Below are 10,849 nucleotides of genomic sequence, written 5' to 3'. Positions count from 1 at the left end.
AATATGAATCACCACGTTTAGAACAAAACTTCCTGAAAGAAAGCACAATTTTGAAGCGAGATGCTATTATGATATATTCATTAATATAATGCTGATATTTATTTAACACTTAAAATTTGGTAAAAATTAATATCTTCTTGTCTAAAACATGATCCTCAAATATTGCTCATCTTCCGTAATGAAATTAAGGAAATAGCCCCTTTTAAATCGTGTTGGATTTGACTGTTAAAATTTATGTTCCCTACTCAAGAAACCTTTGATAATCACTGAACTCAGGTTTACAATTGTTTTACATGTATTTGTAAGATACAGCTTATATCGGTATGACAGCTTGTCTTTTGTACAAAATAGACTTACAAATACCTTAAACTAATTTCAATGTTATATTAATCCTTTGGAACACCTTCTCAGTCACATGTTCATGACATACTACTGCGACTCTTTGTTAATGTTTCTTAGAAAAAGGTTCGTGATGCTTGTGTCTCTGCTATACAATCTTCTTGTATTAGCGAGCATATCTACAGGCTTAGATGAACGATATTCACCTATTTATTTCTACATGTTACCACCTTCTGTTGTAATTCTAAATCATGTTTAGCATTCAATGATTCTTCTTTAAATCTCTTCATGTTCATTCGCTTTATTTTTCATTTTTTGCCTAGTACAGATCAGTCACAATGTCATAAACCTATATTCATAATTAGAGTCTTTATAACAATTTTTAGTAACCCGCCGTTTCCTGGTGACGCTGTTAAGTAGCATTACTAAGCCTGTGTGACTCATTTAAACGTGTGGGTCTGTGTATCTGTTACATAACCACGTAAGCTAATGTTTACATGAATTAATAATTGATATCGAACAAACAGTGTGGATTTTAACTTCCTTGTTCGTTAGCTCTTCCATTGGTAGCTAGGACCATGCCACTCATAACGCCAAAATCCACCACTACCTTGTAGCAGCACTAGTAAAGTTCACTTGTATACGTTGCAAAGTTATCTAATTAATATAAGTGATTTCCACATTTCAAACTTGTATATCAGTACAGCTGTAGAGTAAATAGCTATTGATCTTCACTGCAGATAAACGTATCAAATGCAGTGATATGAAAGATGACCCCAGCTGACAGACTTAAGCTGACAGACTTGAGAGACTTATATTTTTCTTATCGATACGTGTTGATATTGACAATGGTGGGGGTTTACAGTACCATAGTACTCTCAATGACATATATTCCATTTTCACGTGCGAAATGTAGTTAGATGTTCCTCTATGTATGTATGCTGGTTTCGTTGTAATCTTATTCGTATCCGTGAAAATGACACTACTTATTTTGATTGACCATCAAAGGTTATGTCAAAGAAACATATTAGACGTTTACACGTTCATAAAACCTTACAGTCCTTGTACCTTTTCAAGAGAATCTTTTTGTCTTTTGCTTTTTTTTTTAATTCACAGCTTTATGCGAATCGAAACTGGATGTGTTATGCTTGTTAGTTTAGCTGTTGGTTCCATTGTTGTATACCTTTTTATCATTTGGAAATGTCATCACTTGTTTGTATTGACGTAGAAGACGCTAACTCTTCCGTAACACTTGGTCGTATTTCCCTTATATATTTCCAGCAGGGAATCATTCTTTTGTTCATATTATTTGTTCATATTCTGTTGATATGTCGGTATTTGCGTTGTTGTTTTCTTTCTTAAATCGATTTACTGTTTGAATCAACGTTTTGTCAGTATGTTGCTGTGGAAATTTTTTTCACTTGTATGAATACTTGTAGATATCTTTGTGATATGATAAACTCGTGACGGGCATGTCTTATCTCACTTTAAGTACATGTATATACGTCAAATCGGTTGCGTTTTGACGATAGCTGTTCATTAAAAAATATATTCTAACAAACGCCTGCCCTTTCATATTAAATATCTTTTCTCTTGAAACAAATTAATGTCACAATTGACATATCAGGTAGGTCGCTCTAGGTGGTCTTCTGTAATACTAAGATAACCTTATAAATACACTTGTGAGTGGTTTCGTAAACATTACTTATTTTTTCATAGGAAAATTATTTATTTAACAAATTCCACTGCACACATACATCTTAGAGGATACAGTATTGTTTGTGTTCAACGATTTATTTAATGGTAATATGACACAAACTCATTCAACAGATATTGATAAGAAATTCATTACAAAAAAGGCCAGGATCACATAGATTTTTTTAAAGCACAGAAGAGTAAACAATGATAATGCACAAAAAAGGAATGCAAAGATTTTCTTTTGATAAGAAAACCTTTGAATTAAATTAATATTATTTTTTTAATCAAATGTTCGTGGTTTGTATACTTAAACATGTTTTACTGATAGGAATGTGTCAGTTGAGTGTATAAATAATTATATCTTAGTTATATAGGAATTCTATATAAACAATTATTTCTTAAAGATCCTAAACATTATTCTGAAAATGACTCAGATTGAAAAGAGATAACAGCAATCATTATGATAACGTCCTAAAATTATGTTTTCATAACAATCTTGAAAGATTTATATTAAAACAACTAAATTGAAACACATATTAGATACAGAAGGATGTAGACTTCTATAATGAAAATCCATGAAGACGCTGTTGTAGTTGTTAAAACGCTGGGTACAGATAACCAGTCTTTTTTTTTTTAATTTTGAAACGTTGATCAAACCACAAAAGAAAGATCCCTATCATTTCAGAACTGCCGATTGGTTGACACATCTCAAATCAATATATTTCGTGTGTAAGGTTTGCCTTCAACGTTTCTGCTTTTCCAGTATCACATGTTATTATTGTGTTAACACAATATACAGTCGTAAGAGAACACAACTTCTACTGACATTATCATACACATTTTGTAAATTTGATCAAATAATAAATTTTGAATTGTATGAACTTATTATCGTCATTGTTTACACAAGTTATTGTTTTATGAGAGAACACTAATTATACGTTTTACAAATTCACACTACAATTATTTGTTAATTTTGCTCCATAGCAGGATTTGATTTGGAGACAGTTCAATCTAACTACAGACTGGTAATTTATCGCCGGAGCCCAATTGTTGTGTACACAATGGACTGATACGTCGTAATTACCCATGTGTTACGTACATGTGACTTTCTACTTTGTGTAGGTAAGGACTGATTTCGTCAGAAGACGTGCCGACATTTGAGCAAAAATCAACTTCGAGATAACGAGTTTTCTCTTGCTTTAAAATTGAAAGGACTGAAAATATATAGAAGGAAAAAAATCGGGACTTGAAAATTATTTCGACTCAAACGGAATTTCGACTCAAGCGATTTCGAGTTTCAACTGTATTATTAAAATATAAGAAAGATGCGTTGTCAGCTCACATTTTTATTGAAACTTATCATCGTATCAACTTATCAGATTTTATTCCTCTAACATGATATTACAGAATATAAGAACTGATTTGTATAAACATTTGTAATGGTAACAGCTCACATGTTAGGAAACAAAATCAGGAACATGGTTTAACATCCAAGTGAGTCTAGAGTATTGAAAACTTCAAATCGGAATATTGGATTAAGCATTAATCTGCTCGAATGCTTACATTTTGTCAATTTTGAGTTTTCATTGAAATTTTTTGTCAGCATGAAAGTGTTTTCGTGTTGTTTTATTGAAAAGTATCAATGTTTGTTGTCCTTGCAGTGACAACGGCCCTACTGGATATATTGTAAGAATTTAGTTTTAAATTTTCATGTCACTGACATTGTGTTTGCTGAGGTGTGTAGGTTTCAAAAATCACTTTTATCGTATTCGCCCAGTACAAGTTTGATTATTAAGATAACAGAACCCTTACATTGTCCACCCAAGTGAGGAAAGGTCATCGGTCTTGCCTCTTGACCACAGGGTTTGTTTATTGTTAGGCTTTATTGTTACTTTACATCCTATTAACATCGAGAGTCATTTAAGGACGAAAAATCACTGACTTCGGACTCTCTAGCGATTGCTTCATGTACTGACTCAGTCACCGTGGACCCCTTGACTATAGAAAATGTAACGCTCACTGCGTGAATTCGATGATACGGCAGCACTTTTACGATATATCAGAGTTATAACACAATAGAACTGAGAGTTCCGAATTATCAACGGACACTGTCTTGCTTGACGAGTTAAACTCTAAAACGAACGAGCAAAAGGTTTTACCTTTTTGTGATTGACTAATCGGAATGTTCCATTTTGTACTGTATTTATTTACTTTTTTTCAAAAACTGTGATTCTAAAATTGCTGTGTGGTCATCAACAACGATGTAATTTATAATCATATGCTCAATTGTTATGGGTTTGTTTTTCAATGTTTTGATTGTATTCATGGATTTTGAAGGAAAAGGACTGCAAAAACTTGCTTCCAAACATTTTGTATATATTTTTACAGTGATATATGTAATGGCCGTATAGTACACTGTGAACAAGACTAACACTGTGAAACCCTTGACGGTTATCAATTTTATCAAATGGTTTCATGGTTGGCCGAATCCGTTCAATCCCAGTGTTTATTTGATTATTCTATATACTGTAAACGACTTTGATTTCATGAACACTTTATTTACCGAATTCATCACTTTAAACTTCTTAAATGATGAGATATTATAGACATGGAATCTGCAAGACTCCGATATCGGTACCATGGCTTTATATTATATATATATATATATATATATATATATATATATATATATATATATATATATTCAATACAGAGCTATTTTCGTGCAAATAATCGTGAGGGATTTCAATTCACGATTGAGATCTCTTGCATATTAATGTGAAAATAAATCCCACGCACAATATATTAATCTACTGTATAGAAAAGATGCACGTTATCCAGAGAGCGATCACGTGATCAGGCGTAACATGTCTTTATTCCAGTAAATTTATCTAAACATAACTGAATTATTCATAAAACTACGTATTGTTATAGGCAACAAGTGTACCAGTTCTCCGATCGGTTTAACATGTAATATGAGAGGAAACAACAAAAGTAAATTCTAAGTAATTGACACTTAGAATCCTGTATTTTCATGTAGCTAGATGTATGAATGAGTCATGAGCACTGCTACTGTTGTAAATATTGGAACGTGACTAATTTCTGAGAAAATTTTAATATTACTATAAAAACTGATACAATATGCATGAAACACGTCAATGTAGAAGACCGGCGTTAGCTAATAAGTCAGACAGCCAGTTAATTATTTATTTATTTAGTTAGTCATTCTGACTCAGTCAGTCGGTCGGTCGGTCGGTCGGTCGGTCGGTCGGTCAGTCAGTCAGTCAGTCAGTCAGTTAGTTAGTCAGTCAGTCAGTCAGTTAGTCAGTCAGTCAGTCAGTCAGTCAGTCAGTTAGTTAGTTAGTTGGTAAGTTAGTTAATTAGCCAGTCAGTCAGTCAGTCAGTTAGGCAGGCAGGCAGGCAGGCAGGCAGCCGATTGGCTGGTTGGTTGATTGGTTGGTTGGGTAGTTTGTTAACTGGTTAGTTAGGTAGTTTAATAGTTTGGCGGGTATGTAGTAGGATCGGTAGGTAGGTCATCATATAGATAGATATCAATTACAATAATGTAAGATTTTCTAAATTAGAACTAACATTGAAATGAACGAATATACTAACGAGCATCGAATATTTCCAGATGAGAAACCGATGAAAAGTATGTATAAAATTTCATTTGTCTTGACCAAAACGTTCATGTTTCGCATTTTCTCCGTCAGTTCTCGATCTGTACAGCGAGAATTGTTACATAGAGGGCAGAGTTTTGAATATAGTTAGTGATGACATGTTAACACCAGTAAGGCGGTAGTTTTGTTATTACTGGGGAAAGTAACGTTCACAGCAAGGAAATTGATACGAACATGATTTAAATGGAGCTTAAAGGGACCAAACGATCTATGAAAACTACTTCAGCTATAAAAGAGTGTGCAGTGTCATTGACTTAAAGTTCGTTATTTTTAAATCAATTGATATTTTTTCATTTAATGCATACTAAAATGAACTTTACAGCCCGTGATATTTATATACAAAGTAATAAATCAGTTTTTTATATTGCAGATGTATTTTCTGCGCATGCGAAACGTACAACATGGAGATAAATGCTGTGCTTGTAGCGTTGGTAAACTCTGGGTGATGTATTTATACACATGCTGTCATTTCATTCATTTTGTTTGTCAGTATTTTACATCCATTCAGGAATAATGTCTGACATATTCTCAGTAAATTAGTTGCGGGTATGGAATGTTAAGATCTGTAGTACCACACTTATGTAGTTTGTATAAAATAGCACACTGTTAGAGCATAGCAAAATTAAGGACTGATTACCGTACAGTGTGTATCATATATGGTAAGGCAGTCAACCGAAGTTAATGATCCTATTACTGAGAAAAAAACGAGACAAATTTTTATCTCAGGACTTACTAGTGGGTGTTGATTCACAAAGCATTGCTGATCTTGGTCATGATAGTTTATAATTTGATTAATGACACATATACGTCATGGAAAAAACAAACAGCGTGGGATTATTGTATGATACAGTACTTGCACAAAAGAAATTTAAACAAAATACTTTGATTGCGAGAAGTATCAAAGAACATGTATCGCTCTGATTCTGTGACACACGCGCCGTATAGTTAAAAATATTTCAGTAGACAATAACAGGTGACTGGGTGGGGTAGGGTTGTGGAGGGGGAGGTTTGCTAAGGAAATCCGCCATCTTGGATATCGTTGCTATGTAACGAAATCAAAATGGCGGCCTTTGCAATCCCTAATCAAAGGCCCCCAGTCACCAATTTTCATTTTTTCCGTTTTAACAATAAGAAATATTGTAAGATCTGCGTTCTTTGTCATTACCTTTGTCTTACCTTCGAGGTGTAGACGATTAATAGACAACATGTATTTAACTGAAGGAGGGAGTGGTTTTTATAAGCCACGCAGTTACAAAAATTACAACAGTTACAAAAATGTTTTTCTTTTCTTCTGGGCCAAGTTAAATACGCAGCTATTGCTATTACCGAAACAGAACCGGAACCGGAACGTGTTCACCTTTAAATGGACGTTTTGATTGGTTGATATGATAATGTATATAGCAAAACAGGACAAAACAAAAACATGAAAACGAAGTTCCGACCTGTTTCCGTCATGACAGCTAAAAATGGCAGCAAATTTGATTTGTCAGAATGTATAACACGAAGAAGATATCTGGTATTACTTGAACAGGATACAGTATCCCCCTCACCCCTGCCCATCCCCAGTTATCGCTGTCTCCTCGATTTCATCTCCTTATTTGGCGTCTGCTAAGCCCATCACCCCCACCCCTACCCCCGTTGTCGCTGTCTCCTCGATTTCATCTCCTCATTTGGCGTCTGCCCAGCCCCTCACCCCACCTCTACCTCTGTTATCGCTGTCTCCTCGATTTCATCTCCTCATTTGGCGTCTGCCCAACCCCTCACGCGCACCACCACCGACACCACCACCCCAACACCACCCCCATCACACATTGTCGCTGTCTCCTCGATTTCATCTCCTTATTTGGTAGTTACCCAGCCCCTCAACCCAACCCCTATCCCCGCTAACGCTGTCTCCTCGATTTCATCTCCTCATTTGGTGTCTACCCAGCCCCTCACACCACCCCTACCCCCTCTATCGCTGTCTACTCGATTTCTCTTCCTCATTTGGCGTCTGCCCAGTCATTCATCCCTCCACCCCCACCCCCGTTATCGCTGTCTCCTCGTAACAGTCTCCTCTTCCCTCTCATCGCCGTCTCCTCCCCCCTCGTTTTCGTCGTTGTCTATTTCCTTGTATAACTGTACACTGTGCTGAATGAATTATTTTGAATGAATGTGCGGTCATGCAAACCAGAAATAACAAGCAACCAACAGTTTCCAGTAGATCTACTGTCCGATAAAATTTGACCTCGATCGACAGGTAATTTGACAGTGACCACCCCCTCCTCGATACATGAGGATATGACCACATGCACTCACTCTATACCATTCAGCACCCGCGATGTTTGTTGGGAAATCTGGTCTGGTTCTGCTGGCGGAACATACCGTTACAGAGATAAATGTAGATTATAATCACATTGGTTTGAAATTAAAGACACTGGCGATGCTTTTTTCGTATTTTATCAAAATTGGTAGCTTGATGATACAAACGCTATCCTAGAATCCCGGATAGGTAATCACAACAGGCATCAGTTCATGGATCAATCATTCAGATTGCGTTCATACTGACAATAAACATTATCCGGTAACCGTTCAATGATAAAGTATCGCAAACGAGAGGACAAACGTGAACAAGTCTTATTTTCAGCATGGTAAAAGATTACCAGAATTGGCCTACAGTATTGTGTCTAAAATGAGTTCATAAAATGGCTGCCGTCACGTTATTCATACAGAAAATTTTCAGTATATTTCACATCAGCTTTTGTTTAATAAGGTAGTTTTCATGTGCGTTTTGGATTCAGTATTTTGTTATTTGTCCTACGGTCAAAAATACTAAAAAAAAAGACTCTGTTATTGATGTCCCGAATGTATTACGAAGGGAGTCTACTCCAAATGTCATAGAAAAATCTCTACAGCACTCTGTTATTGATGTCCCGAATGTATTACGAAGGAACTACTTCAAACGAAATAGACAAATCTCTACAGCACTCTGTTATTGATGTTCCGAATGTATTACGAAGGAACTACTTCAAACGAAATAGACAAATCTCTACAGCACTCTGTTATTGATGTCCCGAATGTATTACGAAGGGAGTCTACTCCAAATGTCATAGAAAAATCTCTACAGCACTCTGTTATTGATGTCCCGAATGTATTACGAAGGAACTACTTCAAACGAAATAGACAAATCTCTACAGCACTCTGTTATTGATGTTCCGAATGTATTACGAAGGAACTACTTCAAACGAAATAGACAAATCTCTACAGCACTCTGTTATTGATGTCCCGAATGTATTACGAAGGGAGGCTACTCCAAATGTCACAGAAAAATTTCTTCAGCACGCTGTTATTGATGTTCCGAATGTATTACGAAGGGAGGCTGCTCCAAATGTCATAGAAAAAATTCTTCAGCACTCTGTTATTGATGTTCCGAATGTATGACGAAGGGATGCCACTCTAAACGTTATATACAAATCTCTACAGCACTCTGTTATAGAGGTTCCAAATTTATTACGAAGGGAGGTAACTCCAAACGTCATAGACAAATCCCTACAACTCACTAGCATGTTTCGTTTACTTTTGCAAAGTTTATCAATAGGAAGTTCCTTGTTCGTCTTGTGATAATAGTGTAAAAGATATCACACCGGAAAAGTAACGAGATCACTTGACAGTGTACTTCTTTTTCGTTATTTAATGTACTGGCTGACATTTTTGACAATGACGTCCGACATTCGGATTATTTATCACAAATACCCCGTTTTTTTTGCTATTCCGTATTGCTATAACGCACCACTATTAAATATAAGCCTCAGAGTGTCTGATATAGCTTTCACAAACTAGCACTGAAGTGATGATAAACATAATCTTCGAAGTACCTACATGAACAATATGTTCAAATTTTAACTAAACTAGCTTTGACTGGAATTTTGACGCACAGCGCATACATGTACCAACTTTAAGGCAAGTGAACCTAATTCAGTGTGATCAAATATAACGTAAATCCTATCCTTGAAAATAGCCCCAAGCGTGCGCTGATACCGAAAAACTGGAAAATCAAATGGAATTAAATAGTGTTAAATGCTTATGCTTTTAAACTGAATTCACGATTAAAATGTCGCTGATTTCTTCATCAGTGTCTGTAGCACAGGCAGTAAAACGTTACATCCCCGTTGGTCGAATTTTCAAGGAGTCGCAGTGAAGATCTCATCTAGTGACATCATGAAATTATATATATATATTTTTTTTTCAATATACATTTTATAAACTAATTATTTGGGTAAGTTTTGTTTGACTTATTTATACATATTCATACGCATTGCGGCAATTGCCGATCACAACCCGAATAAAGCCGATGAGTTACACGATAGTACTAGTAACATAGAGTCCTACCTGATTGTGCTGGAGACATGATAGAATGACATCTCGATGTGCCATGTAAAGCATAAGTTTTAATCGAGATATCGCCAGCGACAAACACGTTAAACACACCACTTTTCGGACGTACATGTTTTATATTTAGACACGGTGGCTCCCTAATGCACGTTCACCTGTCGTCATCAGTAACGTATCTTCAGATCTACCAAAAGAACTGAAATAGGTGTTCCGACACATTTAATCGCTATACCTCTTTCTAAACAGAAAACTGAAGATAACCATGATGTATGTTCTGTACTTATATTGACTGCAGTTATTCTAACGTGCGACTCAAACTTGACTAGTAATCAACGTACAGCAGAAATTGTTTTAATCCTTCCATCCAAGCTTACACAACTCGATAAACCTAGTTACTATGAATATTAGCTATAAAACAAAACAACAAGAGGTGCCTGCTTCAAGGCTCCCTAACCGTGTCGGGTTTTGTTTCTCGGGAAACTGATAAATGAACCGTCTGGTCTATCAATTATTGAGGGTTTGTCCTTTGGCGAGGCACTCTACCCTAAATTAATCTGAATGGCACGCGACTGACCTTCATATGTTGTTCAGTGAGTTAGATACCAGTTATTTCAAGGAGACCATGCCTCATTAAGATCCTGGCTGTTCACAGAACGGCAAACCCAGAAATATAGATACAACGAAACAACAGTAAAAATACATAGAAATAAGAAGTCAAGCAAGCGATTCATCACTTCATGCATGCAGGTTACAGAATACTC

Source organism: Ylistrum balloti, unplaced genomic scaffold, assembly GCF_031769215.1.
Source record: "Ylistrum balloti isolate Yb309-2 unplaced genomic scaffold, AGI_CSIRO_Ybal_v1 Utg372002, whole genome shotgun sequence".
Taxonomy (NCBI): Eukaryota; Metazoa; Mollusca; class Bivalvia; order Pectinida; family Pectinidae; genus Ylistrum; species Ylistrum balloti.
This window is presented reverse-complemented; position numbering follows the sequence as displayed.